The sequence below is a fragment of the Nycticebus coucang genome, chromosome 18 (assembly GCF_027406575.1).
Source record: "Nycticebus coucang isolate mNycCou1 chromosome 18, mNycCou1.pri, whole genome shotgun sequence".
NCBI classification, from domain to species: Eukaryota; Metazoa; Chordata; class Mammalia; order Primates; family Lorisidae; genus Nycticebus; species Nycticebus coucang.
The window spans coordinates 10,210,821-10,226,810 of NC_069797.1; the positions used below are offsets into that span (position 1 = coordinate 10,210,821).

At 44.0% G+C, this 15,990-nt stretch overlaps 1 protein-coding gene and 1 pseudogene across 3 annotated transcripts in view; one reads left to right on the forward strand and one right to left on the reverse strand.

Annotated features, from left to right (window-relative positions):
- SPECC1 (sperm antigen with calponin homology and coiled-coil domains 1) overlaps positions 1 to 15,990 on the reverse strand; it is a 358,846-nt gene that overhangs the window by 197,498 nt on the left and 145,358 nt on the right. The window lies entirely within an intron of this gene.
- On the forward strand, positions 8,333 to 8,430 carry LOC128571386 (uncharacterized; annotated as a pseudogene).

Here is a 15,990-nt window from a genome sequence, read left to right on the forward strand (position 1 = left end):
AGCAAGAGCGAGACCCCATCTCTACTAAAATAGAAAAACTAGCCAGGCGTGGTGGTTAAGTGCCTATTAGTCCCAGCTACTAGGGAGGCTGAGGCAAGAGGATTCTTGAGCCAAGGATGATGCCATGGGGCTCTACTGAGGGTGACAGAATAAGATGAGAGAGAGAGAGAGGAAAGAAGGGAGAGAGGGAGAAAGGGAGAGAGGGTTGGAGGGATGGAGGGAGGGAAAAGCCTGAAACACTAGGGAAGGCATTCCACACACTAAGGCAGGTAATTTTTTTTTAACTGCCATAATTTCCATTAAGGAACATATAGTTCAAGGGGGGTGGGGGTGGGGAATAACATTTTATATAAAGTCTACATTTCAGGTTCTGCTATACATACTGATATGTCATTTTACTTAATTCTCACAACTCTATAAGTAAGATTACCTTCATTTTACAGATAAGGAAATAGTAACGATAAGAGCAGAAATAAATGAAATTGCAAACAGAAAAATAGAGAAAAATTAATAAATAGCTGGCCCTTAAAAAGACAAATAAAATAGACATACTGACAAAGAAAATACAGAGTTATAGCTGGGTGCAGTGGCTCACGCCTGTAATCCCAACCCTATCTCTAAAAATAGCTGGGTGTTGTGGTGGGTGCCTGTAGTCCCAGCTACTTGGGAGGCTGAGGCAAGAGAGTTATTTGAGCCCAAGAGTTTGAGGTTCCTGTAAGCTAAGATGCCATGGTACTGTACCAAGGGTGATCAAGTGAGATTCTGTTTCAAAAAAAAAAAAGAAAAGAAAAAGAGAAGAGAAGAAAAGAAAATACAGAATTTACAAACATCAGGAATGAAACTGGAGATATAACCACAGACTCAAAAAGATAAAAAGGAATACTATGAGTGACTACACACATAAAGGTTAACAATTTAGACGAAATGGACCAATTGCTTGAAAAATACAACTCACTCAACATGAAATATGTAATTAGGGAAATTTGATTTTGTGACTTAAAAAATTCGTCCCCCTCCACCAAAAGAAAAGATGTCCCTGGCCTGATGCAGTGGCTCAGACCTGTACTCCCAGCACTCTGGGAGGCCAAAGCCGGTGGATGGCTTGAGCTCAGGAATTCAAGACCACCTTGAGCCAGAGTAGGCTTGAAGAGACCCCATCTCTGAAACTGGGGAATGTGGCAGGTGCCTATAGACCCAGCCACTCAGGAGGCTGAGGCAAGAAGATCACTTGAGCCCAGGAGTTTGAGGTTGCTGTGAGCTATGATGCCATAGCACTCTACTGAGGGTGACAAAGTGAGACTCTGTCTCAAAACAACAACAACAAAAAATAAATAAATAAAAGAAAAAAAAGAAAAGCACAGAAGGTTTCACTGGAGAATTCTACCAAATACTTACTGAAGAATTAGTACAACTCTACACAATTTCTTCCAGAAAAAAGAAGAGTTGAGAATATTTCTCAATTTACTTTATGAAGTAGTATTATCCCGATACCAATAACAGACAAAGGCAGTATAAAAAATGAAAACTACAGAACCTCATGAATACAGATGAAAAAATCCTTAACAAAATATTAGCAAATACAATTCAGTAATATGTAAAAAGAATTATATACCATGAGTGAGTAGAATTTAGGGAGTATAAGAGAGGTTCAAGATCTGAAAACATCAATGTAACCTACCATGTGAACAGGCTAAGATAATAAAAACACACGATCACTTTTATCAATGCAGAACAAACATTAGTTAAATTCAACACCCATTCATGATAAAGACTGGAAGAGAGGGAAATTTCTCAGAAAAATGTCAGAACTGGAATAGGGTAGAAATTCTACTTATTTAACATTCTTTTTTCTTCAGATAGAATCTCACTTTGTTGCCTTCCATAGAGTGCTGTGGCATCATAGTTCACAGCAACCTCAAACTCTTGGGCTCAAGTGATTCTCTTGCCTCAGCTTCCCTGTAGCTGGGACTACAGGCACCCGCCACAATGCCCTGCTATTTTGTTTTGTTTTGTTTAGCAGGCCTGGGCCGGGTTCAAACCCACCAGTTCCGGAGAATGTGTCTGGCACCCTAACCACTGAGCTATGGGTGCCCAGCCCTTATTTCACATTCTTGAAATAACAAAATCATAGAAATGGAAAACAAATTATGGTTTATTTGGGGCGGTGCCTGTGGCTCAAAGGAGTAGGGCACTGGCCCCATATACTGGAGGTGGTGGGTTCAAACCCAGCCCTGGCCAAAAACTGCAAAAAAAAAATTATGGTTTATTTGTTTATCCCAAGGGTTAAGAGAGGGTTGGGGAGAAGAAAACAGATGTGGTTAGAAAGGGATAACAAAAGGAATCCCTTAACCTAAGAATAGGGGGTAGGGGGAGCGGAAGGGGAGGGATGGGGGAGGATGGGTGGAGGGAGAGTGATTGGTGGGATTACGCCTGCGTTGCATCTTATAAGGGTACATGTGAAATTTAGTAAACGTAGAATATAAATGTTTTAACACAATAACTAAGAAAATGCCAGGAAGGCTATGTTAACCAGTATGATGAAAATGTGTCAAACGGTCTATAAAACCAGTGTATGGTGCCCCATGATCACATTAATGTACACAGCTATGATTTAATAATAAAAAAACAAATAAAAAATAAAACAAAAAAACAAAAGAAATCCTTGTGATAATGGGAATTCTCAAGTTCACTGTGACAATGTTAATATTCTGGCTGTGATATTACACTATCATCATATAAGATCTCACCATTGGGGGAAACTGGGGAAAGGATATAGGGAATTTATCTGTGTTATCTTACAACTGCATATACGTCTATAATTATTGCAAATAAAAAAGCATATGAAATACATTTAATTAAAAAACATGAAATAGGCTTGGCACCTATAGCTCAGCGGCTAGGGCGCAGGACACATATACCCCTGGGCTGGTGGGTTCAAACCCAGCCTGGGCCTGCCAAACAATAATGACAACTACAGCAAAAAAATAGCCAGGCATTGTGGTGGGTGCCTGTAGTCCCAGCCACTTGGGAGGCTCAGGCAGAAGAACTGCTTGAGCCCAAGAGTTTGAGGTTGCTGTGAGCTGTGACAGCACAGCACTCTACCAGAGGCAACATAGTGAGACACTGTCTCAAAAAAAAAGAGATAGATTTCAGCCTTTATATTAACTTTAATTTACATTTTGAAAAATATTATTTAAAATTATATTTGATACTATTACATTTGTTTTAATCTTTGAGAATTAAAAATTACAAAGTGATAGTAATAAGAAAATACTAGCTGGGTGTGGTGGCTCACAACTTGCAATCCCAGCACTTAGGGAGGCTAAGGTAGCAGGATCAGTTGAGTTCAAGATCAGCCTGGGCAATATAGCAAGACTCTGTCTCTAAAAAATTTCTTTTGAATTAGCCAGGCCTGGTGGTGTGCACCTGTAGTCTCAGACACTCTGAAGGCTGAGGTGGGAGGATGGATTGAGCCCAGTTTGAGGTTGCAATCAGCTATGATCACACTACTGCACTCCAGCCTGGGCAACAGAGCGAGACAAGATCCTGTCTCAAAAACTAAACAAACAAACAAAAAATAAATATTAAAGTAGAACTCAGGGAAAAAAACTGAGAGGAAAGAAAAAATAAATAAATTTGCCAATTACTAATAAAAATAATAAACATGAGCAAGACAATTATTTTCATCAAATCCACAACCCAACAAGTCATCTCAAATCCCTAAAACTTGATATCCTTTACTAGATATTTAATTACTGATCGGGACATTTCAAATACACACTGAGCCTCCATCTGTGTTCTGACCCTAGGCCTTGCAAATGGAGGAGCATGCCTGTTTCCGACTTCCCACTGTCCTCTTTTCTGGGATGGCTATGACAGCAACAATGAAGGTGACTACACTGTTTATAATTACCTACACCCAGAACCTAACTCTGTTTTACATAGACACACAAACGGTCTTACACAGCATTAGCATCATACAGTGAATTTTCTAGGAAGGCAACTAACACGTAAATCAAAGGAAGATATAGTACCTTGCTTTATTCAAAAGTTTACCTGAGCTGTCAGCATTTTAGAAAGTCACTGCTGTCAACACTGCACCACAGTATTTGAATTCTCAACATCACAGGCCTGAGTCAGTCTCATTTGTAGGGTCCGTACCGATAGTGATCTCCACTGATGTATAAGGATCTACCTGTCTGCTGGTGGAGGCAGGCTCGAACATTTACACATTGAGATGTTACTTTACTACAAAATTGTTTCTATTTTATTTCTACATCATAGTAAATAGGGCATTACACTGATTTTTTTCAGTAATGTGTCTGGATTGATGAATTACACTTTAGGATATTAATGGGCACATTACAAATCAATCATTCTAAAGGGGGCAGTGGAGCACAGGTGGACGCTCTGCCACAGCACCTCAGAACGCGAGCCGCACTCCTTTCTCCTTGACTGCTCTCACCCAAGGCCAACCTTGGGAAAAAACCACCGGCAACTAACAACAACAAAACCCAGGGCCAGCTAATAACAAGGCCACCTACGGGTAGGTGCCAAAGCAACAACAAGAACAATGAAAACAAAACACAAAGAAAGGAAAGAAAAAAAATGGGAATATTGCACCTCATGCTTTCATGCCCTTCCCTCCCACTCTCACCTTGGCTAAAGCCAAAAGAAAAAGTCCTCCTTCCTTCAACTGAGCATCAAAGGCAGGCCCTGTCATGTACACACTCTCCCACAGAATCCCTTTCCGTTTTCAGTTCTGGACAAACACAACCTTCCCTCTGTAAAGACGGATGACCACAGAAAAACCACTAAATCTATATGGAAAGTTCTGGAAGTTCACAAGGACTCCAGGTAAACATTCAGCCACGAAACAAAGCTACTAGGAGAAAAGGGAGATTGCAGAGAGTCTAATTTGCATTCTCATTGAAATTCAATACGATTTTATAGCTATGAAGATAGAGCAAGAAGTCACGTGAAGAAGAAATAATTTGAAATCAGAGGGATTAGAATAAGGTTAAAAACACAACAGTTAAAGTAAAGAAACACACAAAGCAAAGCGTATGAGATGACAAATTTTAAAAAATCAGAGGATGAATGAATCAAAGAGAACATGTTACGGGAAGACACGCATAGCAGAACAAATCTATGCACACACAGTTTAATTTCCTGAAGGAGACTCCAGGGTAAAAAGTGAAGCAATAAGCACCGTAATAACAAAATAGCCAGAAGGCATTTAATAAAAGCCAGCAAATCTAAGTAGAATGGGAAGAGAGGACTTAGTGTGCAAAACAGCATCAAGACCAAACTGCAGCATATTTCCTGGCAAACCACCAAAGGCACGCACAGTAAAGGGAGAGCAAGTAAAGGACGTTACTAGTATGTAACACAACTGGGGTCACATACACGAAACAGCAGGAAACAGAAAATAAAAGGAACCACTACTGGACTGCAGGAGACAAATGACATTGTTACCTGCAGCTGGTATTAATTGTCCACTTGTAAAACATAAGAGGATCAATTAAAAACCATGAGTGCTAAGAAGAGAGGGTGGTAAGAGAGCAAGCAGCTACAAACTAAACTTACTTATTTAAAAATCATCCACTTAAGCCCATTGTGGTGGCTCACATCTGCAACCCTAGCACTCTGGGAGGCCAAGGTGGGCAGATAGCTTGAGCTCAGGAGTTCAGAGAGCAGCCCAGCAAGAGCGAGATCCCATCTCTGCTAAAAACAGAAAAACAGCTGGGCATTGTGGTGGGACCCTGCAGTCCCAGCTACTTGGGAGGCTGAGTGAGAGGATCGTTTGAGCCTAGAAGGATAAAGTTGCTGTGAACTATGACACCACCGCACTCTACCCAGAGAAACAGAGCGAGACTCTGTCTAAAAAATAAATAAATAGCTGGGCATGGTGGCTCATGCCTATAATCCCAGCACTTGGGAGGCCAAGGCGGGTGGATTGCCTGAGCTCACAGGTTTGAGTCCAGCCTGAGTCAGAGTGAGACCTCGTCTCTAAAAATAGCTGGGTGTTGTGCTGGGCGCCTGTAGTCCCAGCTACTTGGGAGGCTGAGGCAAGAGAATCGCTTAAGCCCAGGAGTTTGAGGTTGCTGTGAGCTGTGATGCCACGGCACTCTACCGAGGGCAACAAAGTGAGACTTTGTCTCAAATTAAATAAATAAATAAATAAATAGAGCTCCTGAGAATGCGTCATTTCAAGCAGGCCAAAGGCTGGTGGTGTGAGGCGGCAGCAGAGATGGATGTTGGCCTCTCCATCTAAATGGGTTATAGACATCACAGGATGGATAAAAAATAACAAGATTCAAGATAAGAATCTGCATGTTAAAGGAAAAATTCAGCTTTCAATTTATACCAAAAATATTTTTCAATATTTTAGACAGCACATTTTGAATACAATAGCATACCATATGGGGGCTGACAATCAAGTTCACTAACTTGCCACCGTGTTCTTACATTACATGCAAGTTCACTAACTTGCCACCGTGTTCTTACATTACATGCAGGTTCACTAACTTGCCACTGTGTTCTTACAGCGCTGTACAAACAAGTAAGGGTTTCAGGGGAACAGAGTTAATGGAAGAGTACCTTCAAGCATTCATTCAGTTTACTCAGCATGAAGTAACGACTGTGTCTCTTCTCAGGGCAGAGCACCTGTAGACCTCTGACAGTATGTTGTTAACATATGTCAACCCTCTGGCCGGTATCTCTGAGGAAGGGCAGCATGCCCTTTGGCCTCAGCATTTGTATACTGTGGTTTTCTTCATGGCGTTATCCCTGTAAACGTGGACTAACATGTTCCCGATTTCACTTCCACTCCTGCCGAGTTTAACAAGAAATTTGATGTTTGATCGTTGGTCTAATTCAAGCCCCGTGATGGCACACAGAAGTGTGCAACCGTAATGAATGCCACTCAGCAAGACACAGCCACACATCGACCCCACAGTGACTGAGACGCTGGTACAGCAAGGTTCACTGTGGGGTCGATGTGTGGCTGTGTCTTGCTGAGTGGCATTCATTACGGTTGCAAACTTCTGTGTGCCATCACGGAAATGTCGGGGCTTGAATTAGACCAACGAACAAACATCAAATTTCTTGTTAAACTCGGCAGGAGTGGAAGTGAAATCAGGAACATGTTAGTCCACGTTTACAGGGATAACGCCATGAAGAAAACCACAGTGTACAAATGCTGAGGCCAAAGGGCATGCTGCCCTTCCTCAGAGATACCGGCCAGAGGGTTGACATATGTTAACAACATACTGTCAGAGGTCTATAGGTGCTCTGCCCTGAGAAGAGACACAGTTGTTACTTCATGCTGAGTAAACTGAATGAATGCTTGAAGGTACTCTTCCATTAACTCTGTTCCCCTGTGGGTGCTTTATCTTTGTGATCTTTATTTAGATACCTGCCCAAGAGATTAGTCAGTGTCTAGAAAAGGATGTTTACTGCAGAAGTGATTGTGTTGATGTGGTAACAGGATATTTCCTTACAAGTTAATTTCAGATAGGTAAAATGAGGTAATGGTGAAACTAACAGATAATAGATTAAGTGTACGTGACTAGAAGTATATAAAATCAGATCCCTGAATAAAGAACTTTGCTACACGACATCCCATGCAGTGTAGTCTGTTTCTTGTTTAGCCTTAATAATTGCAGGAGCGAGCTTATACACATGGCAAAGCTGCTGTTCTTTCACGTCTTGGGTCATGCAACAAATGGATTAAATGTTTTCCTGAGGAGTGAGAAAGTGTCACTGCTGAAGAGAGGTCAAGGCGGCCAGTAACTGGATGAAAACACTGCAAACATTCATCGAATCGTGCATCAAAACTGTTGGCTGACTGACGGAGACAGGAAAATCTTAACTGAAATTCTTGGCATGAGAAAGATGTGTACAAAAATGGTCCCAGAAGTCCAGAACTCTCAGCCATGATCTCAAAGCAACCAGTCCAGAAAGCCAACCACAGCCCATGGAACAATCAGCCCAGCACGGTCAGGACTTGGTCAGGGACTGCTGGCTTCCCCAGTTCTTGCCCCTGCTTCCCACTCAGGACCAACTGCATAAAGCCAGGTATGCTTCTCAAACTAATTCCACAGGACACCCCACTTCTAGTTAACCCGCCTCCAACTTCCCTGCACCAGCATCTCCAATCAGAGCACACCCAAAGCCTCCCCTTTCACAATAAAGCTTTCCCAGGCCTCTGCCTGCCTTGGAGTCTCTGTCAAACCCAAGTGACAGTGGCAAACTCTCAATAAATAAATAGCCTCTGTTAGTTAAATAAATACATAAAAATTATCTACGTAAACAATACAATGAGTGCTTGCTTTGGCAGCAATTATACTAAAACTGAAACAAAAAGAGAAGATTAGCCTCACCCTTGAGTAAGGATGACAAAGTCACGAAATGTTTCAGATTTTAAAAAATTAGAAAAAATAAATACAAGAAACAAAGAATCTCATTCACAAAAGGGAAAAAAATTACAAAATTAAGGCATGAACTTGATAAAAGAAAGGAAGGGAGGGAAGGAGAGTAGGAGGGAAAAAATAAGCAAACTTTTAGAAGACGAAAAAAGAAGTGAGGACCTAAAGACCTGAAGAGACAGCCGAGTCTCTGGCAAAGACTCAGTGAGAGCTCTCACCACTCCACACCACACGTGCTCAAGGGGGACCCAGGAAGGCCAGAGGAAACCCTCAGCTCACTCCAAAGCCCCGACTAACCCATGGACCGCCGACCAACGCAGGGCCACAAAACCACCCTGGGTATCATCCGGCTAAAAATTCAGCACCCAACAAGGATGGAGTTTGTACCATCCTCATATCTGGGTTTAATCCAATACCACCAGAAGTTAAAACCCATTTCTGGTCCATCCATGAATGATGGGTAAAAACAAAGTGTGGCCTAGCCATACCCTGCAGCATTAAAAAGGGAGGAAATTCGGGCAGCGCCTGTGGCTCAAGGAGTAGGGCGCCAGCCCCATATGCTGGAGGTGGCGGGTTCAAACCCAGCCCCGGCCAAAAACTGCAAAAAAAAAAAAAAAAAAAAAGGGAGGAAATTCTTACAAATGCTACAACATACACGAATCTGGAGGCTACTGGCTAAGTGACATAAGCTAGTCTCAGAAGGACAAACATTACATGATTTCACTTGTACATAGTATCTAAAACAGAAACAGAAAACAGAATGGTGGCTGTCAAGGGTGGGCAGGGAAGGGGACACGGGAAGGGAGTTGCTGCCCTGTGAGTACTGAGTTTCAGTTATGCCAGATGAATACACTGTAGAGATCTGCTGTAGAACCTCTGTCCCTAGTTAACAAAACTGCATTAAACATTTAAAAATGTGTTCAATATTCTTCTTAGTAAAGTATCTCAAGAATGGAAGAAAAAGTATCCAATGTACTCAGCCCTACTATGAAACTAATTTATGGCTTTCACATGAAAGCTATAACCCAGTTATAACATAAGAATATGGGAAAGAGGGAGAGGGAGGGGAGGGAGGGGGGAGGATAGGCAGAGGGAGGGTGATTGGTGGGATTACACCTGCGGTGCATCTTACAAGGGTACACGTAAAACTTAGTAAATGTAGAATATAAATGTCTTAACACAATAACTAAGAAAATGCCAGGAAGGCTATGTTAAACAGTGTGATGAAAATGTGTCAAATGGTCTATAAAACCAGTGTATGGTGCCCCATGATAGCATTAATGTACACAGCTATGATTTAATAATAATAAAAAAAAGTGTTCAGAGGAGCTGGGCGCAGTGGCTCATGCCTGTAATCCCAGCACTCTGGGAGACTGAGGTGGTTGGATTGCTTGAGCTCAGGAGTTTGACACCAGCCTGAGCCAGAGTAAGACCCTATTTCTACTAAAAATAGAAAAACTAGCCAGGTGTTTGGCAGACACCTATACTCTCAGCTACTCAGGAGGCTAAGGCAAGAGGATTGCTTGAGCCTAACAGTTTGAGGTTGCTGTGAACTATGATGACACCACAGCACTCTACCCAGGCCAGCAGAAGGGAGGCTCTGTCTTTAAAAAAAAAAAAAAAAATTTGGCTTGGTGCCCATAGCTCAGTGGTTAAGGCACCAGCCACATACACGGGGACTGGTGGATTCCAACCCAGCCCGGGCCTGCTAAACAACAATGACAACTACAATAACGACAACAACAACAACAAATAGCCAGGTGTTGTGGAAGGCACCTGTATTCCCAGCTACTGGGAGGCTGAGGAAAGAGAATCGCTTTAGCCTAAGAGTTTGAGGGTGCTGGGAGCTGTCATTTAACCCCAGGGCGACATAGTGAGACTCTGTCTCCAAAAAACCCCAAAATTAAATGTAGAATAAAAATTGAAGAAAAATGAAAATACAGATTGTTCACAACCTAGAGTGGCTCAACTTTTTCGACTTTAGGATGGTTCAGAAGAGAAACGCATTCAGCAGAAACTGTTGAGTTCCCACACCACCACTCTGCCTTTCATTTTCAGTACAGTATTCAACAAATTAAATGCAATATTCAGCACTTCATTATAAAATAGGCTTTGTGTTAGATGATTTTGTCCAACTGTGGGCTTATGCAAAAGTCCTGAGCACGTTCAAGGCAGGCCAGGCTCAGCTGTAATGTTCAGTAGGTTAAGTATATCAAATGAACTTTCGATGTAATGATATTTTCAATTTAAGATGGATATATTGGGAAATAGTGTTGTCATGACTTGAGAAACATCTGTACTGAATCTGAAATGTGGTTTTCTACCACAAACTATACTTGCCAATAAATACAATAAATTGTCCCTCTAGAATTAAGAAAATGACAACAACAAACACATTTCCCTGACCTTCTGTGACTTTGCAAGTTCTCATCTCCAAACAGGCCTGGCCCCACATCTGCTCAGGCCCCTCTGAAATTCCCAGTGAAATCAGCATGTTCCTCGACTGAGCTCATGTCCCTCACTTCCATACCTGGACAACGCCACCACTACCTTTTCAAGCCAGTCTGTTCCTTTTTTTATACCTCCTGGACCTGTAGGCACAAGGTGGCCCAGGTGGCCCTCCCAGCCCCCACTGTCTCTTCCCCTCCACACTGCTGAACAGATATCCTCCATCTCTGAAGTTCATGTAGCAGTGGCTGGTACCCCCTTCCCCTCCAGGTTGTCATCTACTGAGCCCCACCGTATCTCTGGCTCATGGTGCTCCTCCTGTGGCATCCAAGGGACTCACCCACCCTCTGCCCTCTCCATTCCAAGACCTCCAACATCCTTTTCCTCTGCGCTAACCCCAGCAAGCCAGCCCATCTGTGGTTTTCTCTCAGTCTGTACCCTAACCTACAAGTCCTGGTACTGATATTTACTGAGCATGGACTTGGACGGTCTGCTCAATCTCTCTGCGCCTCAGTCTCCTGATCTATAAAATAGGAACGATAATAATAACACAATTTCATAAGGTTGTAGTAAAGACTGAAGGAGGCAATACTTCTGGAGTTTGTAGGAGAGTGGTTAGCAAACAGTCAGCAAAGAACGTTTGCCACTGGTGGAGTGATGCTACGGCAGGTGAAGATGAGGGGAAGAAACGAGCCTTCATGCCCAGCAGAGGGGCGCAGCAGAACAGAAAATCCCTGGGGCAGAACTCAGCTTTGAATTTGGGAACACTGTCTAACCCACTTGAGCCTCTGCTTCTTTACCCGTGAGGTGGTGATAAGAACATTTACCTCCTGCCCTAGAGGACTTAGCCAGATAGAAGCTCAGGACTTTCCCTTCCCGAGTCAGGGAGGACAGGAGTCTTAGGATGGAGCCCAAGTATCACCTGGGTATAATGTATAACGCGAGAGCCGGAAGAACGCAATGCACGGGGCTCTCTATTCCCGAGGACAAGGACACCTTCTTGGAAGTAAGCTTGTTCTGACATTGGAATCACAATTGTTTTGTACTTAGTATGACCTTCTGAGGTGTCTAAGATTCTGTAAGCATTAAAGCAGAGTTTGGGCAAAGTAACCCTGGCATTTAACATTTACTTCGGTTTATTTAACTTTTAGAAAATACTGAAATCAGTTTAAAATAGTGAAATTATTTTCAATCCCACATTTGCCAGATTCAGATGGTTCACTGGAGAAGGGGGGGGAGGGGCCGGCAAGGAGTCAGACACTAGGTGGCAGCCTTGCCCCAAATACCGACGTGCCTGCCTTCAGAGAAGCAGGTGATTCATTCATCAATCCCTCAAATATCTCTGGAACCATCTGAATGAACACCCGTCTCCGGAAGAGGTGTGCGTCCACTCAGCAGACCTCCTCGTACTCATCTCGCTGCTCACACTAGCAGAAGATGCCGCCCCACAACCACTGAACGATCCCTCAGGACAAGCCCCCAATCCCACTCTGGGAATATACTTTCACGTTCAAAAGAAATAAAAGCAGAGCCTCAAAGAGAGAACTTGTACACTGTGTTCACAACGGCATTACTCATATAGCCAGGTGGAACAGCCCAGCTATTGTCAACAGATGAATGGCAGAAGAAAACGCAAACGCATACAACCCAACACCATTCAGGCTCAGAAAGGCGGGAAATATGACGAATCTGGACGCTATGCTGTCACAGAGGACAAACTGTGACTCCACTCACAGGAGGCTCCCAGAGCAGGGGCCGGGAGGGGACCGGGAGTTGCTGTTTAACCCCATAGAGTCTGGGCTATCCCAGGGAACAGTCCTGGAGGTGGAAGGTGGTGAGGTTGTACAACAATGGGAAGGTACCCAACACCACTGAGCCTCCACAGCTTGTCAGGATAGTTCAGAGCCACTTGGCTCTACCCTTCCAACTCCGTCCAGAATCCGACTACTGCCCCCCGGCGGCGCAGCCCCTCTGTCCCAGCCCACAGCCCTATCTGGGGCGTCTCCCGCTGCGCCGCCCACTCCCCGCAGGCACCCGCGCTCTCCTTTCAACCTGGGTTCAGGTCACATCGCTGCTCTGCGCAGAACGTCACAAAGTCCCTCAACGAGGTCAGTGCAAAAGCCCAAAGTCCTGGCAAGGACCCACAAGCCCCGGTCGTCCCGCCCTTCCCCCTGCCCGGCACTCGGCCGCAGCCCACTGGCCTCCTCGCTGCCCTCGGTGCGCGCGCGGCCGCCTCTGCCCGGACCGCCTTCCCGGCCGTCCGCGGGGCTAACCTTCTGTCCTCCCCCACGAAGGCATCTCTGTCCTGCTCACTAATGGATCCCTTTTGCCTAGAACAGCGCCAGGGTCGTGATGGCCACTCAAAAATATTTGAGGCACGTCGGTGTTTGGGGCAAGGCTGCCACTAGTGGCTGACTCCTTGCCGCGCCCCCCACTCCCCTTCTCCGAAATCTGCACCTGCTGGTAGGATGAGATACATAACGCGGAGCACCGAGAAAAGCAAGAACAGGCTATGAGAAAAGACGCATGGAAGAAAAGCCAGTGAGAAAAAGCGACGTTCAGTGCGAAAACCGGGGGCAGGGCACGGGGATACAAGCTAAACTCATTTGACCTTTCTGAAGTGGAGTTTCCTATCTTTTTTTTTTTTTTCTTTTTCAATTTCAATGGAGCATTGTTGGAACTGTACAGGGTGTAGGGATGAGGAAAATGGGCAATTCTGACACAATCCGGAGGATCTCTATTCAGCCATAAAAAAGATGGAAACCGGGGCAGCGCCTGTGGCTCAGTGGGTAGGGAGCTAGCCCCACATACCCAGGGTGGCAGGCTCAAATCCAGCCTTGGACCAAAAAATAGCGGGGCGTTGTGGCAGGAGCCTGTAGTCCCAGCTCCTTGGGAGGTGGAGGCAGGAGAATTGCTTGAGCCCAGGAGTTGGAGGTTGCTGTGAGCTGTGACTCCACAGCACTCTACCCAGGGTGACAGCTTGAGGCTCTGTCTCAAAAAAAAAAAAAAAGTGGCTGGCGCCTGTGGCTCAGTAGGTAGGGCACCAGCCCCATATGCCGAGGATGCTGGGTTCAAACCCAGCCTTGGCCAAACTGCAACAAAAAAATAGCTGGGCCTTGTGGTGGGCGCCTGTAGTCCTAGCTACTCCAGAGGTTGAGGCAAGAGAATCATTTAAGCCCAGGAGCTGTAGGTTGCTGTGAGCTGTGATGCCACAGCACTCTACCGAGGGCAATAAAGTGAAACTCATCTCTACACAAAAAAAAAAAAAGAAAAAAATTCTGTTCCCTAAAAGTCCATATATAATCTATAATTACATCTTTCCTGTAAGGGGAAATCAACTATACATTGCCAGAATTTCCCTGATTTCTTTTAATTTTATTCTTTTCTTCACAATTGAGCCCACAGAAAACTTCTTTAAGCCCAGCGAGCATCTAATGGAAGATACCATTTCTAACAATTTCTAATAATTTCCATCTTTGTCTCAACTATATTGAGGTTTTAAACTTGTTCTTATTATAACAGGTCAAAGATCCCTTATCAGAAATGCTTAGGGACCAGGAGTGTTTCGGATTTTGGATTTTTTCAGATTTTAGAATATTTGCATTATATTTAGTCAGTGAAGCGTCTCTAATACAAAACTCTGAAATCCAAAATGCTCCAGTGAACATTTCCTTTGAGCGTCATGTTACTGCCTTTGAAATTTTGGATTTTGGAGCATCTCAGACTTTTGGGTTTGGGATGCTCAACCTGTCATACCAGTCCTTTCATTTTCCTGTTTTTTATGCAACTAAAATAAAGACAAAATACAACTGAATATTCAAATAACACCAACTGCAAGGTGTTCACACCTACAACAGAGAGGAACGCTACAGGCCAGTGGTCTTCATGGGCAGTCCTAACTGATTGGAATTCACCCTGAATGAGGCAGTTTGGGGATATCATGACAACGTACACAAGTGTCAGCTGTCCAAAAGCTGTTACAAAAATGTCAAGGGCTACTGACATTTAAAAATAAAAGCTCCGGTGGGCCATCTTCCTTTCTTCCTCTGGGATCCCGTACCATTCTCTCGCCGCCCCCCCATCTTCTCCTCCCTCAATCCCCTGCTCTCTGCTCCTTCTTTCCCTCTTACTCATCTCTTACCTTTTTCCCTCTCTCCAATATAAAATTAATTTAAACTTTCATATCCTAAAAAAACAAAAGCTCCAGAGATAAAATGCAATTTTCAAATTCAACTCTATTAAGTTAAAGAATTTAATTTTATTAAAGTAACTGGCAAACTGAATTTGCAAAACCAGGTGAATAGGCTCAGTGCCCATAGCTCAAGCAGCTAAGGCGCCAGCCACATACACCAGAGCTAGCAGGTTCGAATCTAGCCCTGGGCCCACCAAACAACAATGACAACTATAACCAAAAAATAGCTGGGTGTTGTGGCAGGCACCTCTAGTCCCAGCTACTTGGGAGGCTCAGGCAAGAGAATCACTTAAGCCCAAGAGTTGGAGGTTGCTGTGAGCTGTGATGCCACGGCATTCTACCCAGGACAACAGCTTGAGGCTCTGTCTCAAAAAACAAACAAACAAACAACAACAAAAACAGGTGAATAATAACTGCATCTTGTATTCCATTACAGTGGGGTTTTTTTTGGAGACAGAGTCTTACTTTGTCGCCTTGGTAGAGTGCTATGGCATCATAGCTCACAGCAACCTCAAAGTCTTGGGCTCAAGCAATTCTCTTGCCTCAGCCTCCCAAGTAACTGGGCTACAAGCGCCTGCCACAACACCGGGTTATTTTTAGAGATGAGATCTTGCTCTTGCTCAGGTTGGTCTAGAACCTGTGAGCTCAGGCAGTCCACTCACCTTGGCCTCCCAAAGTGCTAGGATTACAGGCGTGAGCCACCGCGCCCAGCCTTATTCCATTATGGTTTATGAAATACTCACAGATCTTTGTCCCAACAACATCCCTATGTAGCAAATAGGTAGGTAGTTCTCTTTTTTTTTGACAAATAAGGAAGCCAATGCCCCGCGGGGTGTGGGAACTTGCCCACTTTGGAAGCCAATATGAAACCAAGGGAGGATCTTAAGTAAAGGAGCCCGTGCTCTGAGCGAACCCTGT